This window comes from Heteronotia binoei, chromosome 9 (assembly GCF_032191835.1).
Source record: "Heteronotia binoei isolate CCM8104 ecotype False Entrance Well chromosome 9, APGP_CSIRO_Hbin_v1, whole genome shotgun sequence".
Lineage (NCBI taxonomy): Eukaryota > Metazoa > Chordata > Lepidosauria > Squamata > Gekkonidae > Heteronotia > Heteronotia binoei.
Genome location: NC_083231.1, coordinates 114815501 through 114828552, shown reverse-complemented (window position 1 = coordinate 114828552; position 13052 = coordinate 114815501). Strand labels below are relative to the sequence as shown.

Sequence of the window (13052 nt, the reverse complement as noted above, 5' to 3'; positions counted from 1 at the left end):
GAGCGGCTCACAATCTCCTTTATCTTCCTCCCCCACAACAGACACCCTGTGAGGTAGATGAAGATATTGGATTTATATCCCGCCCCCCACTCCGAAGAGTCTCAGAGTGGCTCAAATTTCCTTTCCCTTCTTCCCCCACAACAGACACCCTGTGAGGTAGATGAAGATATTGGATTTATATCCCGCCCTCCACTCCAAAGAGTCTCAGAGCGGCTCACAATCTTCTTTCCCTTCCTCCCCCAAAACAGACACCCTGTGAGGTGGGTGGGGCTGAGAGGGCTCTCACAGCAGCTGCCTTTTCAAGGACAACCTCTGCCAGAGCTATGGCTGACCCAAGGCCATTCCAGCAGGTGCAAGTGGAGGAGTGGGGAATCAAACCCGGTTCTCCCAGATAAGAGTCCGCACACTTAACCACTACACCAAACTGGCTGTAGGAGACCACAAAGCAAGTCCAGGGTTGCTATGCAGAGGCAGGCAATGGTTATCAATGGCCCATCCAGTCCAACACTCTGTGTCACTGTGTCAGGCAATGGCAAACCACCTCTGAACATCTCTTGCCTTGAAAGCCCTGCAGGGTGGCCATAAGTCAGCCGCAACTTTACAGCACTTCCCACCACCGTGTTCTCTGTGGTCTGACATCACCAAATGCTTCTCTCTCCTTTGCCCTTGAGAGCACTTGATTACCATCTGCTGTGTTACGACCTGTGAGTCAGTTGGTCTCATCCATGCTTCAGTTCATCTGGCCTGAGTGAGTAGGTCCCCAACAGTGTACGGGCTGCCCTACTGCAAGGGTGCCAAACATGTGGCCTGGGGGCCAAATCAGGCCCCCGGAGGGCTCCTACCAGGCCCCCAAGCAACTGGCTGACATCTGCTTCCTTCTCCTTCTCTCTTGCTTCCTTCTGCATCGCAGCTTGCTTTGCCAGGCTTGCTCGATGCCATAGGAGCTACAGAGCAAAACTTCTATTTTCTCAATTGGCTGAGGCTCCAGTCTTGGGGAGGAATAGCTTGCTTTACTGGGCTCTCTCAGTCACTACACAGAGGTACACTAATCACAGCTGCTGAGCCAAGTCTCTCAAACTGAGAGCCTACTTGGTGTAGCGGTTAAGAAGAAGATGATATTGGATTTATATCCCGCCCTCCACTCCGAAGAGTCTCAGAGCGGCTCACAATCTCCTTTACCTTCCTCCCCCACAACAGACACCCTGTGAGGTAGATGAAGATACTGGATTTATATCCCGCCCTCCACTCCGAAGAGTCTCAGAGCGGCTCACAATCTCCTTTACCTTCCTCCCCCACAACAGACACCCTGTGAGGTAGATGAAGATACTGGATTTCTATCCAGCCCTCCACTCCGAAGAGTCTCAGAGCGGCTCACAATCTCCTTTACCTTCCTCCCCCACAACAGACACCATGTGAGGTGGGTGGGGCTGGAGAGAGCTCTCACAGCAGCTGCCCTTTCAAGGACAACCTCTGCCAGAGCGATGGCTGACCCAAGGCCATGCGAGCAGGTGCAAGTGGAGAAGTGGGGAATCAAACCCGGTTCTCCCAGATAAGAGTCCGCACACTTAACCACTACACCAAATTGACTTTCCACACCAAACTGGCTAAGTGTGCAGACTCTTATCTGGGAGAACCGGGTTTTATTCCCCACTCCTCCACTTACAGCTGCTGGAATGGCCTTGGGTCTGCCATAGCTCTGGCAGAAGTTGTCCTTGAAAGGGCAGCTTTTGGGAGAGCCCTCTCAGCCCTACCCACCTCACAGGGCTTCTGTTTTGGGGGGAGAAGATATAGGAGACTGTAAGCTGCTCTGAGTCTCTAATTCAGAGAAAAGGATGGGGTATATACCTGCAGTCTTCTTCTTTGGAGCCAGTTTGGTGTAGTGGTTAAGTGCGTGGACTCTTATCAGGGAGAACCGGGTTTGATTCCCCACTCCTCCACTTATAGCTGCTGGAATGGCCTTGGGTCTGCCATAGCTCTGGCAGAGATTGTCCTTGAAAGAGCAGCTGCTGTGAGAGCCCTCTCCACCCCACCCACCTCACAGGGTGTCTGTTGTGGTGGGAGAAGATATAGGAGATTGTAAGCCGCTCTGAGTCTCTGATTCAGAAAGAAGGGCGGGGTATAAATCTGCAATTCTTCTTCTTCTATAAATCTGCAGTCTTCTTCTTCTTCCTTCTATTGGCTGAGACTCATCCCCCTCCTGGTCCCCTGGGGAAGGAAGGAAAGAGCCAGAGCTTCCTTTGCCCAGTTCCCTAGATTGCATGGAAAAGTCAAGCCTCGGATTCAGCGGGAGCTCACAGGCACACAGCACCTGAACTTTTCTGAGAGTTCCACCTCCTCCTTCCCACCTTGTCTATTGAATAGAAGGTGCAGCTGCATAACAATCCCTGGATGAGCTCCACCACCTATTTTTCTACAGGATGACCCCTGGGGAGAATTACAAAGAAAGCACCATTAAGACCCAACAAGTGCTAATGTTTTAAGCATGCCTTACATTCGTTTGCTTGTAAATCTTTAATTGTGTTGCCTGTGTCCTTTATAAAACTTTTCTCTCTGCTACCTGGCATTGCATTTTATGGCATGCATGACCCGGCCCAACAAGGTCTCATTTATGTCAGATCCGGCCCTCAGAACGAATGAGCTTGACACCCCTGCCATACTCCTTCCGTTGAGTCTCCGATTCATTGTGAGCTTCCATACCTCCCCAATGTCCTCCACGCTCTCCCACATTCCATCCTGTGATGCCTGTTGCCGGGGCAATCACAGACACATGTTGTTAGAAGGGAGGGACGGTGGCTCAGAGGTAGAGCATCTGCTTGTTAAGCAGAGGGTCCCAGGTTCAATCCCTGGCATCTCCAGTTAAAGGACCAGGCAGTAGGTGATAGGAAAGACCTCAGCCTGAGACCCTGGAGACTAATAGAGAAGGGCTGTGGCTCAGTGGTAGAGCATCTTCTTGGTAAGCAGAAAGTCCCAGGTTCAATCCCCGGCATCTCCAACTAAAAAGGGTCCAGGCAAGTACGTGTGAAAAACCTCAACTCGAGACCCTGGAGAGCCGCTGCCAGTCTGAGTAGACAAGAGTGACTTTGATGGACCGAGGGTCTGATTCAGTAGAAGGCAGCTTCATATGTTCATATATGTTCATATGTCTAAGGGGAGGGATGGTGGTTCAGTGGTAAAGCATCTGCTTGGTAAGCAGAAGGTCCCAGGTTCAGTCCCCGGCATCTCCAACTGAAAAGGGTCCAGGCAAGTAGGCGTGAAAAACCTCAGCTGGAGACCCTGGAGAGCCGCTGCCAGTCTGAGTAGACAAGACTGACTTTGATGGACCGAGGGTCTGATTCAGTAGAAGGCAGCTTCATATGTTCATATATGTTCACATGTCTAAGGAAAGGGACGGTGTCTCAATGGTAGAGCATCTGCTTGGTAAGCAGAAGGTCCCAGGTTCAATCCCCAGGATCTCCAACTAAAAAGGGTCCAGGCAAATAGGTGTGAAAAACCACAGCTTGAGACCCTGGAGAGCCGCTGCCAGTCTGAGTAGACAAGAGTGACTTTGATGGACCAAGGGTCTGATTCAGGAGAAGGCAGCTCCATATGTTCATATGTCTAAGGGGAGGGACGGTGGCTCAGTGGTAGAGCATCTGCTTGGTAAGCAGAAGGTCCCAGGTTCAATCCCCGGCATCTCCAACTAAAAGGGTCCAGGCAAATAGGTGTGAAAAACCTCAGCTTGAGACTCTGGAGAGCCACTGCCAGTCTGAGTAGACAATACTGACTTGGATGGACCAAGGGCCTGATTCAGTAGAAGGCAGCTTCATATGTTCATATGTCTAAGGGGAGGGACGGTGGCTCAGTAGTAGAGCATCTGCTTGGTAAGCAGGATGTCCCAGGTTCAATCCCCAACATCTCCAACTAAGAAGGGTTCAGGCAAGTAGGCATGAAAAACCTTCACTTGGAGAGCCGCTGCCAGTCTGAGTAGACAATACTGACTTTGATGGACCGAGGGTCTCATTCAGTATAAGGCAGCTTCGTATGTTCATATGTTCAAGGCCATCCTGTGGCACTCTTCTCATTTGTGTAGCGCAGCGACTGCCTGTCTTCCAGCCACACTCGAGCCAAAGATGTTTATTGTTTTCTTCTTTTCGCTTCCTTAAATATTCTGTACCTTCTGCTCCTTCTCGTTAGTACCTGATTGCCTTAAAAAGAACAAACCAGGACTTATTTTGTTAACAGATCTGGAAAGCAAAAAGGCTGCGTGACTCTTAATGTGGTTCCCGCAATTAGGATTCAAAGCAGGCGCGCCGTATTTCTGTTCCGAACGAGGTGGACTTTTGTCATGCATGCAAACAGCTTCTATCAAGCTGCACTTTCATCTGAAGGAGCTAAGCAATCTCTCCGTGTGGAAGGAAAAAATGAAATTGGTAGATTCACGACACAGGGTGTGGGTGCCTTGGGAAATGAGGGTTTTGAACAGAAGCACAGCGGAAGACACGGTGCTGAACCTTGACCCTGTTGCTCGTTTCCTCATGCTCGATCCCCTCCTAACCTATTTCCCGCCCTGAGGACCAAACCACATGTTTGGGATGTTAAAGCAGCCTCTGCTGAGGACCGCTTGCAATGCCTAGGGAATGAGTGGACTGGTATGACCGCCCTGCACCACTTATAATGACCCCAGCCCCTCCTGCAGACTTTGTTTCTTCCTTCTGGTTTTACCTCACGACTACTGAGTAAAGGGGGTGGGTATAATAAGGATTTCTAGTCTCTTCGGGGTTCTCTTATATTTTCAGATAGACGGATAACTATGTATGTAGGGGACCACTGCTGATTTGCTGCTGATTCCAAATACTCAGGCACCAGAGAACTTAACAGTTAACCACAGATTTTTAGTTACACACAGTTTTCAGCTGGGGGGGAAGGGATGTATTTACATAGGCTATTTTGTATCTTGGATGAATAACAGTTGCTAACAGTTCAGGCTTTACAATACAGAGGTTCACTGAGGTATCTCAGGGTCCACAGTTCTTATATTCTTCACTCTCCAAACTCTAATTAGGTTGTCCTCTTGGGCTTTATGTGTCTGGTCTCTTGAGTCTACTGGTGTGTCTGCTCCCAGCCCTCCTGACTCCCTCAGACCCACATCTCTCCCTCAGCAACCTTGTTAGTTCTTAAGAGTAGTGTAAATATTTCTATGACCACTCAGGTCTTTCACTGTGACACTCGATTGTCACTCTCAGCCACCTGGCTGTCTCCACAGAGCTAACAGCAAGCTTCACTTCACCAGAAGTCTCTTCACCACTCTCTGTACCAGCTCTCTCTTCAGCTCTCCTGCTGACCATATACTGCCCACTTCAACTGTCTCCCTCTGACAGTTGCTGACAGTTGACTCTCCAGCCATTATCTGTCACTCACTCATCCTGAGAGTTCCGAGCACTCCAGCCCCCACCTTAGATCACATGACTCAGACTCCCTGAGTCCTTAGCTTTTCTATTAACCCTTCCAATTCCGTCACAACTGGCTTACCGTAGCTGCCTTGCAAATGGCCTCTAGAGACGGAAACGCCCTCTAAGTAGACAAAGTTGCCTCCCCTGTTGCTGAGATGCCACAAAAATGCAACCCCTCAGCCGTCTACTTCATCATCAGGTGTTTGGTAGCCAAGATCAGCAGCTGCACACGCAGACGCACCTGCCATCTTAAGATATTCATGGCATCCCATGGCCTGTGTCTCCACCCATCAAATTCAGCCCTCCGATACATGGGCCTGTGTGGAGAAACGCCATTTTAGTCAGTGGTGGTGCTTCATTTGGCAGGGGTCAGTAAATCCCTCAGCAGGCTTTGTAGCCTTCCCCTCACTCCCCCCCTCCCTTCCAGAGCCAAACCAACAACGCTAGGGGGAAAATCTCCTAGAGAGGCAGGAAGTGCTTTTGTTCTTGGCATGTGTGTTAGCAGGAAGAGAACGGCAGTTGGAAGCCAGCGCTCGAGCGAGCATGTGGTGAGCAATGGAGGCTCCTGCCTGGGAGGCCCCAGGCAGGCAGACTAAGTAAGTAATTCACAAGACAGGGCAAGTTTAGATCAGGGCCAGCAGGACGCGTTTATAACACATTTTGTTTGTCAGGCTGTTTGCTGAGCTGTGCTAATTTTGTAAATGCAACTGTTTTTGTTTTGTTTTTCTTTTCCTATCTTTTTCTCTTTTTAAATAAATATATTTTTACTGTTTAAATGCTGGCAGTCAATCTCTGTACCACCTAGATCCCCAAACCGCTTTAGACCACGCTGAGTTAAGAAGGGGGCCCCAGGTGAAGGGGGGAAGGCATGCAGTTGGATAAGGTGCCAATCCTCCAGGGGTGCCCCAAAGAAGCGCTGAGGTCTCTGTGAAACCCAAGTGCAGGGTGGCAGAGGACCTGGAGGCCTAGCCTCATAGACGGAGAGGGGGATTGGGAGTCCTGTTCCTCTCAATCTGAACCCCTAGACTGAGCAGGTGGTGGCAGCGAGCCCAAGGGGCAGGAGGAGAAATAGCTCCCTCCAGGAGTTGGCGACTCCATAGGGAGCTGACGGGACCGGGCCTGAAGGCAGAATCGGGCCGGTTCCGCCACAGCCTGTCCTAAGCAGGTCTACTCAGAAGTAAGCCTCATGTTATTTAATGGAGCTTACTCCTACAAAATTGTCCTTAGGATTGCATACACAGAGGGTGATGTTAGAAGCAAAGATCATTTGGAGGCAAGCAGAAATTGCTTTAGTAAGGAAGTGTGGATCGATAGTTATTTTCCCCTTTTGCTGTGCTCTAAGGCCTTTCCAGTATGTATTTGGTTATTATTATTATTATATTTTCTCCTTCCAAGTGCAGTGTTCCCACTTGCCCTTTTCTTTCCAAACGCAATTAATAAAAGTGTGCTTACATGTGTTCACCTTTTCCCATTCCCTGCATTGTAGTTGTGACATTTTGTCGTTCCGGCAATAGAAGTCAAGAACTCCATTTGTGTTCTTGTGTATAAAATAATGAAAATCTGGGTCTTGCAAAGGGAAGTGATTTAGGGTTTGTTCATGTTATTTATGGAGATCTTTCAAAGGAGGGGAAATGAAAGGAAGGAGGGAATGAACATTTGGATATATAAACATGGCCTGGCAATAAATAACAATTTCCATGAAGATTTCTCAGTCTTCAAGGGATGTGGGTGTCAGACAATGGAACTTCAAATAATTTTGTGGGAGTAAGCTCCATTAAATAACATGAGGCTTACTTCTGAGTAGACCTGCTTAGGACAGCCCATGTATTGGAGGGCTGAATTTGATGGGTGGAGACACAGGCCATGGGATGCCATGAATATCTTAAGGTGGCAGGTGTGTCTGCGTGTGCAGCTGCTGATCTTGGCTACCAAACACCTGATGATGAAGTATGCTCGCCATTACAACAAACTATATCAGGAGTCCCAATCCTTTTTGAGCCCATGGGCACCTTTGGAATTCTGATGCAGGGTGGTGGACACAAAATGGCTGCCTCAGGAGGTGCAACCAATCACAAAATGGCTGCCACAGGAGGTGGAGCCAACTACATAGGAATCCTAAGTACAGCAGGGAAGAGAAATAGTGTTAAAAATACATTGGTAAAGATGAATGAGAGAATAAAACCAACACTGTAGTGGCAGTTGTTGCTGGAGCATGTTATTTTTAACCTGCCAAGCCAGTCAGGTCTCCAGTACGCAGTCAGATACCCGTCTGGACAATGTGACTATAAGCTGCTCTGAGACTCCTTTGGGTAGTAAAGCTTGGGGTATAAAACCAACTCCTCCTCCTCCTTCCTCTTCTTTTTCTTCCTCTTCTTCTTGCAGTTTCCCTATCACAAATGGCCAGCTCATCCATCATCATGTATGTGGAAATATGAGGTCTCTGTCTCTACAGGAGAGATCTGTAGAGACATGTTATCTCCATGTGTGCCTCTCATGTGCAGAGAGTGGATAAAGAGAGAGAGGAGGGGTCAGAAGGCAACTCTCAGGTTAAAAACATAAGAGAAGCCATGTTGGATCAGGCCAATGGCCCATCCAGTCCAACAATGTCACACAATGACCAAAAAAACCAAGTGCCATCAGGAGGTCCACCAGTGGGGCCAGGACACTAGAAGCCCTCCCACTGTGCCTCCCCAAACATCAAGAGTACAGAACATCACTGCACCAGACAGAGAGTTCCAACGACAAAGAGAAACATCCCATTCAAGGAGATAACATCTATACACTCTTTAGGGTGATGCAACACACACCCTTCCCCAGTGTCGAGTCGTGCTGAGTCACTCACTCTAAAAGGGACCATCACCAAGTCTACAGTAATTTCCCAACCAGGAGTTGGCAGTCCTAGGGATCAGGCTCATGGTGTTAGAAGAGGAGCTTTAAGACCCCCCCCCCTCTAGTTTTCCCACCCTAATCTAAAGAGTACTTCCCCTGTCACAAATGGCCAACTAATCCAGCATCAGATGTACAGGAGCATGAGGTCATTGTCTCTACAGGAGAGACCTGCAGAGACACTTGCCTCCATGGAAGGCCATGTGTAGTGAGAGGATATGCCACGTGAAAAGAAAGAGAGGACAAAGGGAGAGAGAGGAGAAGGGATCAGAGGGCATCTCTCGGGTTAAGACAAAGGGAGGCACCCCATTCAAGGCGATAACGTCTATACACACTTAGAGTGATGTAGCGCCTCCCTCCCCAGTATCCAGGCATGCTGAGCCACCCACTACAGCAGTCTATTTAGCCCTCCTTGCTCGCCGTGCTGATATGAGCCCCTACGTGCCACATCAAGATCTTCCACCTGTTCCGTAGGGGTCACTTAGTCAGCCGTTCTGCCGCGCTGGCCTCTGCGGCTCTGATTCCTGCCGCTAAGTGTCAGTTACCAGTGCAGAGGCGCATATTTTATGCTCGCCGCAATCTATGAAATTGGAGATGCCTTAATATGTCTGAAAAAAAGCCCCGGCTTGTCAAGAAACTGATGATAATTGTGTGATAAATACACTTGTATCTTGCAGTGAGAGACTGGCATAAAAGTGAAAAAAGTGGCAGGGAAGCGTAGAGGAGTGTCAGCTAAATGAGAGATAGGTAGAAATCTTCGATGAAAAGGGCCCCTCTGTTCAAATATTAGACAGTTCATTGAGTTTTGTTGGCAACTGCGAGACACTAATCTAAGCACGAAGCGAAGATTCTCCCAAGCCGAAGATGAAGAATGTGGGTGACAGTTGAAAGCAACAATGTTATTCCGATCTGGCTGTCAAGGGAGAGGCGCTTGTTAGGAAAGACACTGATGCGGAGCGGGGCCGGAGGTTCAATCCTCAGCAAGTTTCAGAAGAAGCCAAGGGCCAGCCCGGCCGTGCTCTCTGCATCGCAGCCAGCCTGGAGCGGGTTCTAGACTGAGATGGTTAATTACGGGTTTGTATCCCAACATTGCTTAAAATACTTTATTCAGAGGTGTGCAGCTTATGTACCCCGAACAACAAGAAGACGTTGCAAATAATTGTTTTGGGGGGGGGACAAGTAAGGAGGGTAAGTTAACTTCCTAATGATCAGCGCTCCCCAACACAGTGCCCATGGGCACCGTGGGACCTGCCAACACTTTCTGTAGTACCCACCGGGGTTGTTTTGTAGAAAAAATAGGTGATGGAGCTCATTAGCACATGTTGCCCCCCCCCACTAGCCAAAAACAACCTGGCACAAGAAAGAGCCCCGGGCGAGCGAGGCCTGCTTGGGCTGGCTACAGATCCAGCTAGCCCAAGCAGGCCTCGCTCACTCGGGGCTCTCCTTGACCACCCCCAGTCAAAAGGCCAGCAAGCCATCTGGCGCCTAAAATCACATAAGAAGTGGAGAAAGAGTGGCGTGGGCTTCTCCAGGGGTTAATGAGGGCTGCTGGGGGAGTGGCAAAGCCCCTGGTGGCTGGCTGGCTACCCGCTCTCCTTTTCCAGGGATTGTTATGCAACTGCACCTACTATTCAATAGACAAGGTAGGTAGGTGGTGGGGGGAGGAGGGCCATTAGAAAGGTTCAGGAGCTGTACTCCTGTGAGTGCCTGCTGAATCTGAGGCCTGAAGCTCATCACATGAAGCTAGTGCCTTAAACTGAATCAGACTGTAGGTTCTTCCAAGCCGGTATGCTCCGATCGCACTGGCCATAATTCTTCACGATATCAGACTGGAAGTCTTTCACATCATTTACTGCCAGATCCGTTTAACTGAGAATGCCTGGGGTTAATCTTGGGGCCTTGTACATGCCGAGCAGATGCTCTAACACTAAGCCGCAGCCCCTACCAAGGAACAGCAGAGAGTGGAACAACAGAGACTTCCGAGTGTTTTTATCAAATGGGTGGAGCCAGCAAGGCTTCTGATTGTCTTTTGAAGATCTGATTGGTTCTGCAGATTTTTTTTTTTTAAAAAAAGCTGTCCCTGCAGTGTAAACAACCGCATGACCGAAAATTAGTTGCACATGTGCAACAAAATATTTTAAGCAATATATTTAAAAACAGTTTCTGCCAGAAATGATGAAGCGTTGCTTTTAGAGTTGTGCATGACTCCCCACCCCACCCCCGACATTTTATGGTTGTCTCCGCTCCAACCACGTTGCGATTTGCACTGCCTCCTGTAATAGCCATTTTGTGGCTGCGTCCACCGTCCTGTGTCAGAATTCCAAAGGCGCCAGCAGGCTCAAAAAGGTTGGGGACCACTGGACTATATCAAGGCAGCTAGGTTGGTTCTCAGTTTCTAAAACTGGCAAGGGCTTGTTGACATCGAAGCTAAAAATGGAAATCCACGCTCCAGCGGTTGGGCTGTACTTCTATAATGCCACAAAATCTCCTGAACATTCTAACTTACACAGTAACGTGTGAATTTAGACAATCAGCTGTGCTGCTTTGAGAAAACTAACGGTCTGGTCTGGTTAACTGAAACCAGGCCTCATTTGGGGCAGAACTCAAGCACGAGCAGAACTCAAGAAGCTCTGGATTTTACTGTGCTCTTTCTTTCTAACTCTCCCCCCTCCCCCACCACCCTCAGTACTTGCTTCTGGGCTCCATTGTTCAAATCCCCTGTGAGAATCCTTCTGAACGCTAAGATCTGACAAACTTTCTAATATTTTTCCCCCACAAAAAAAGGGAAAATAACCAAAACCCAGAAAGCAGACAGATGGGAATCTTCATCATGCCACTGTGGCCACATAGGAGAAAGCCATTTTAAAAGTATGTTGGGAATAAGGTTTTATGATAAGAACATAAGAGGAGCCATGTTGGATCAGGCCAGTGGCCCATCCAGTCTAACACTCTGTGTCACACAGTGGCCAATATGTGTGTGTGTGGATAGATAGATAGATAGATAGCTAGATGGATGGATGGATGGATGGATAGATAGATAGATAGATAGATAGATAGATAGATAGATAGATAGATAGATAGATAGATAGATAGATAGATAGATAGATGTATATGTATGTGTATATGTATATATATACACACACACACACACACATACATACATACATGCATATACACACAAATATACACAAACACACATATACAAATATACTGTGGCTAATAGCCACTGATGATAATTATTATCCAAGAAGCATTTTAAGGTAGATGCTGAGCTGATAGAATGATGTCAGGGGTTTGTGGCATATGCAAATGAGTTGTGCTAAATGAGCTCTGGCACCTCTTTTTCCACAAAAAGACCCCTGACTGAAACAATGTGGAGAAGCTAACAAGGGAGAAAGGAAATCTAGTGCAATCCGTAATTATAGAATCCTGTTCCACAAAGCTTAATGAGGAATACTAGCACAGGTGGCCTTTCAGACAAATCAGACATCCAGGTCTATCAGTAACTACTAGCCATGATAGCTTTAAAAAGAAAAAAAAATCACGATCATATCCAGAGACAGGTGTGCCTCAGATTTGCAGGTGCCAGGGGTACAGGAAGATTCCCCTTCCCCTTCTTTGTCTGCTTGTGAGACCTTTTCCAAGGCTTCTTTCTGGCCACTGTTTGGAGAAAGAATTCTGGACCATATAAATCAGTGTTTCCCGAAGTGGACGATATTGCCCCCAGGGGGCTCTGGAACAATCCGGGGGGAGGGCAGTAATAGCCTTGGGTGCAATTTGGGGGGCGGTGGAAGCATAAAGGGAGAAGAGAAGAGAGCGGGAGGTGCCAAAACATTACGTTTCTGGGAGGGGTCCAGAATTTCTAATTTAGAGAAAAATTCCAATTAACAAAGATAGAGGGTTCCTTTTTGTCTGCTACTTAGTGCGGATTCACCCAATTAGACTAGCAATGAGGACCAGAACTCCTCCCAATTAAAATATAAGAAGGATGCAGTTTATTTACAAGACAGAATAAAAAATAGAGGTGTACAGACAAACAAGAAAGACAGAAACAAAAAACCTTATTAGTCTATCCTAGCCAATACTTGCTATAGCTAGCAGCTTCTCAACATTGCCTGCAGTTTCTCTCTCAGCAATACAGTTCAAGTCAGGACAGTGGAAGCACTGAGGCAATTACACAAACTTCTCTAAAGAGTTTCAACCTGTAGCTTGCTCCTCACAAGGTTTTCTGCAGAGTATCGAGCTTCTTACAGTCCTCTGGTTACCAGGGGGTCGCTTCTGTTGATTTCAGCCAATCGCGATGCCCCAGACACAGAGACGGATTTCCCACTCGCCTTACGTCACTCTCAAGTTCCTCTTCTCAGCGGGGCTTCCCTCCGAATTTGCACTGCAACCCGGGGCTGCACCTAGCGTCCGCTTTTTCGCACCACAAACAGAAACTGGTTTTTAAAGGTTTCTGTTTGCAGTGCGAAAAAGCCGAAGCTAGCGGCAGCCTCAGGGCAGATAGTGTGAAATCGGAGGGAAACCTCACTGAGAAGAGGAGCTTGAGAGCGGTGTTAGATGAGTGGGAAATCGGTCAGAGTGTCTTCTGCAGGGCTAGCTCATGGGAGTAGGTGGGTAAGCAGCCACCTAGGGTGCCACCCTGTCAGAGGGCGCTGCTGAACACCCCTTTACTCCCCCTTCCCTTGTGGCACAATTGCGCCAGCCGGCAGGCAAGCCAAGAGCCCCAGACAGTGC

General features: G+C 48.3%; 1 protein-coding gene and 1 non-coding gene across 4 annotated transcripts in view; both read left to right on the top strand.

Moving 5' to 3' along the window:
- CTNNA2 (catenin alpha 2) overlaps positions 1–13052 on the top strand; it is a 1018631-nt gene that overhangs the window by 762982 nt on the left and 242597 nt on the right. The window lies entirely within an intron of this gene.
- On the top strand, positions 2789–2855 carry TRNAN-GUU (transfer RNA asparagine (anticodon GUU)). The gene has a single exon. It is a non-coding gene; the product is annotated as a tRNA-Asn (tRNA).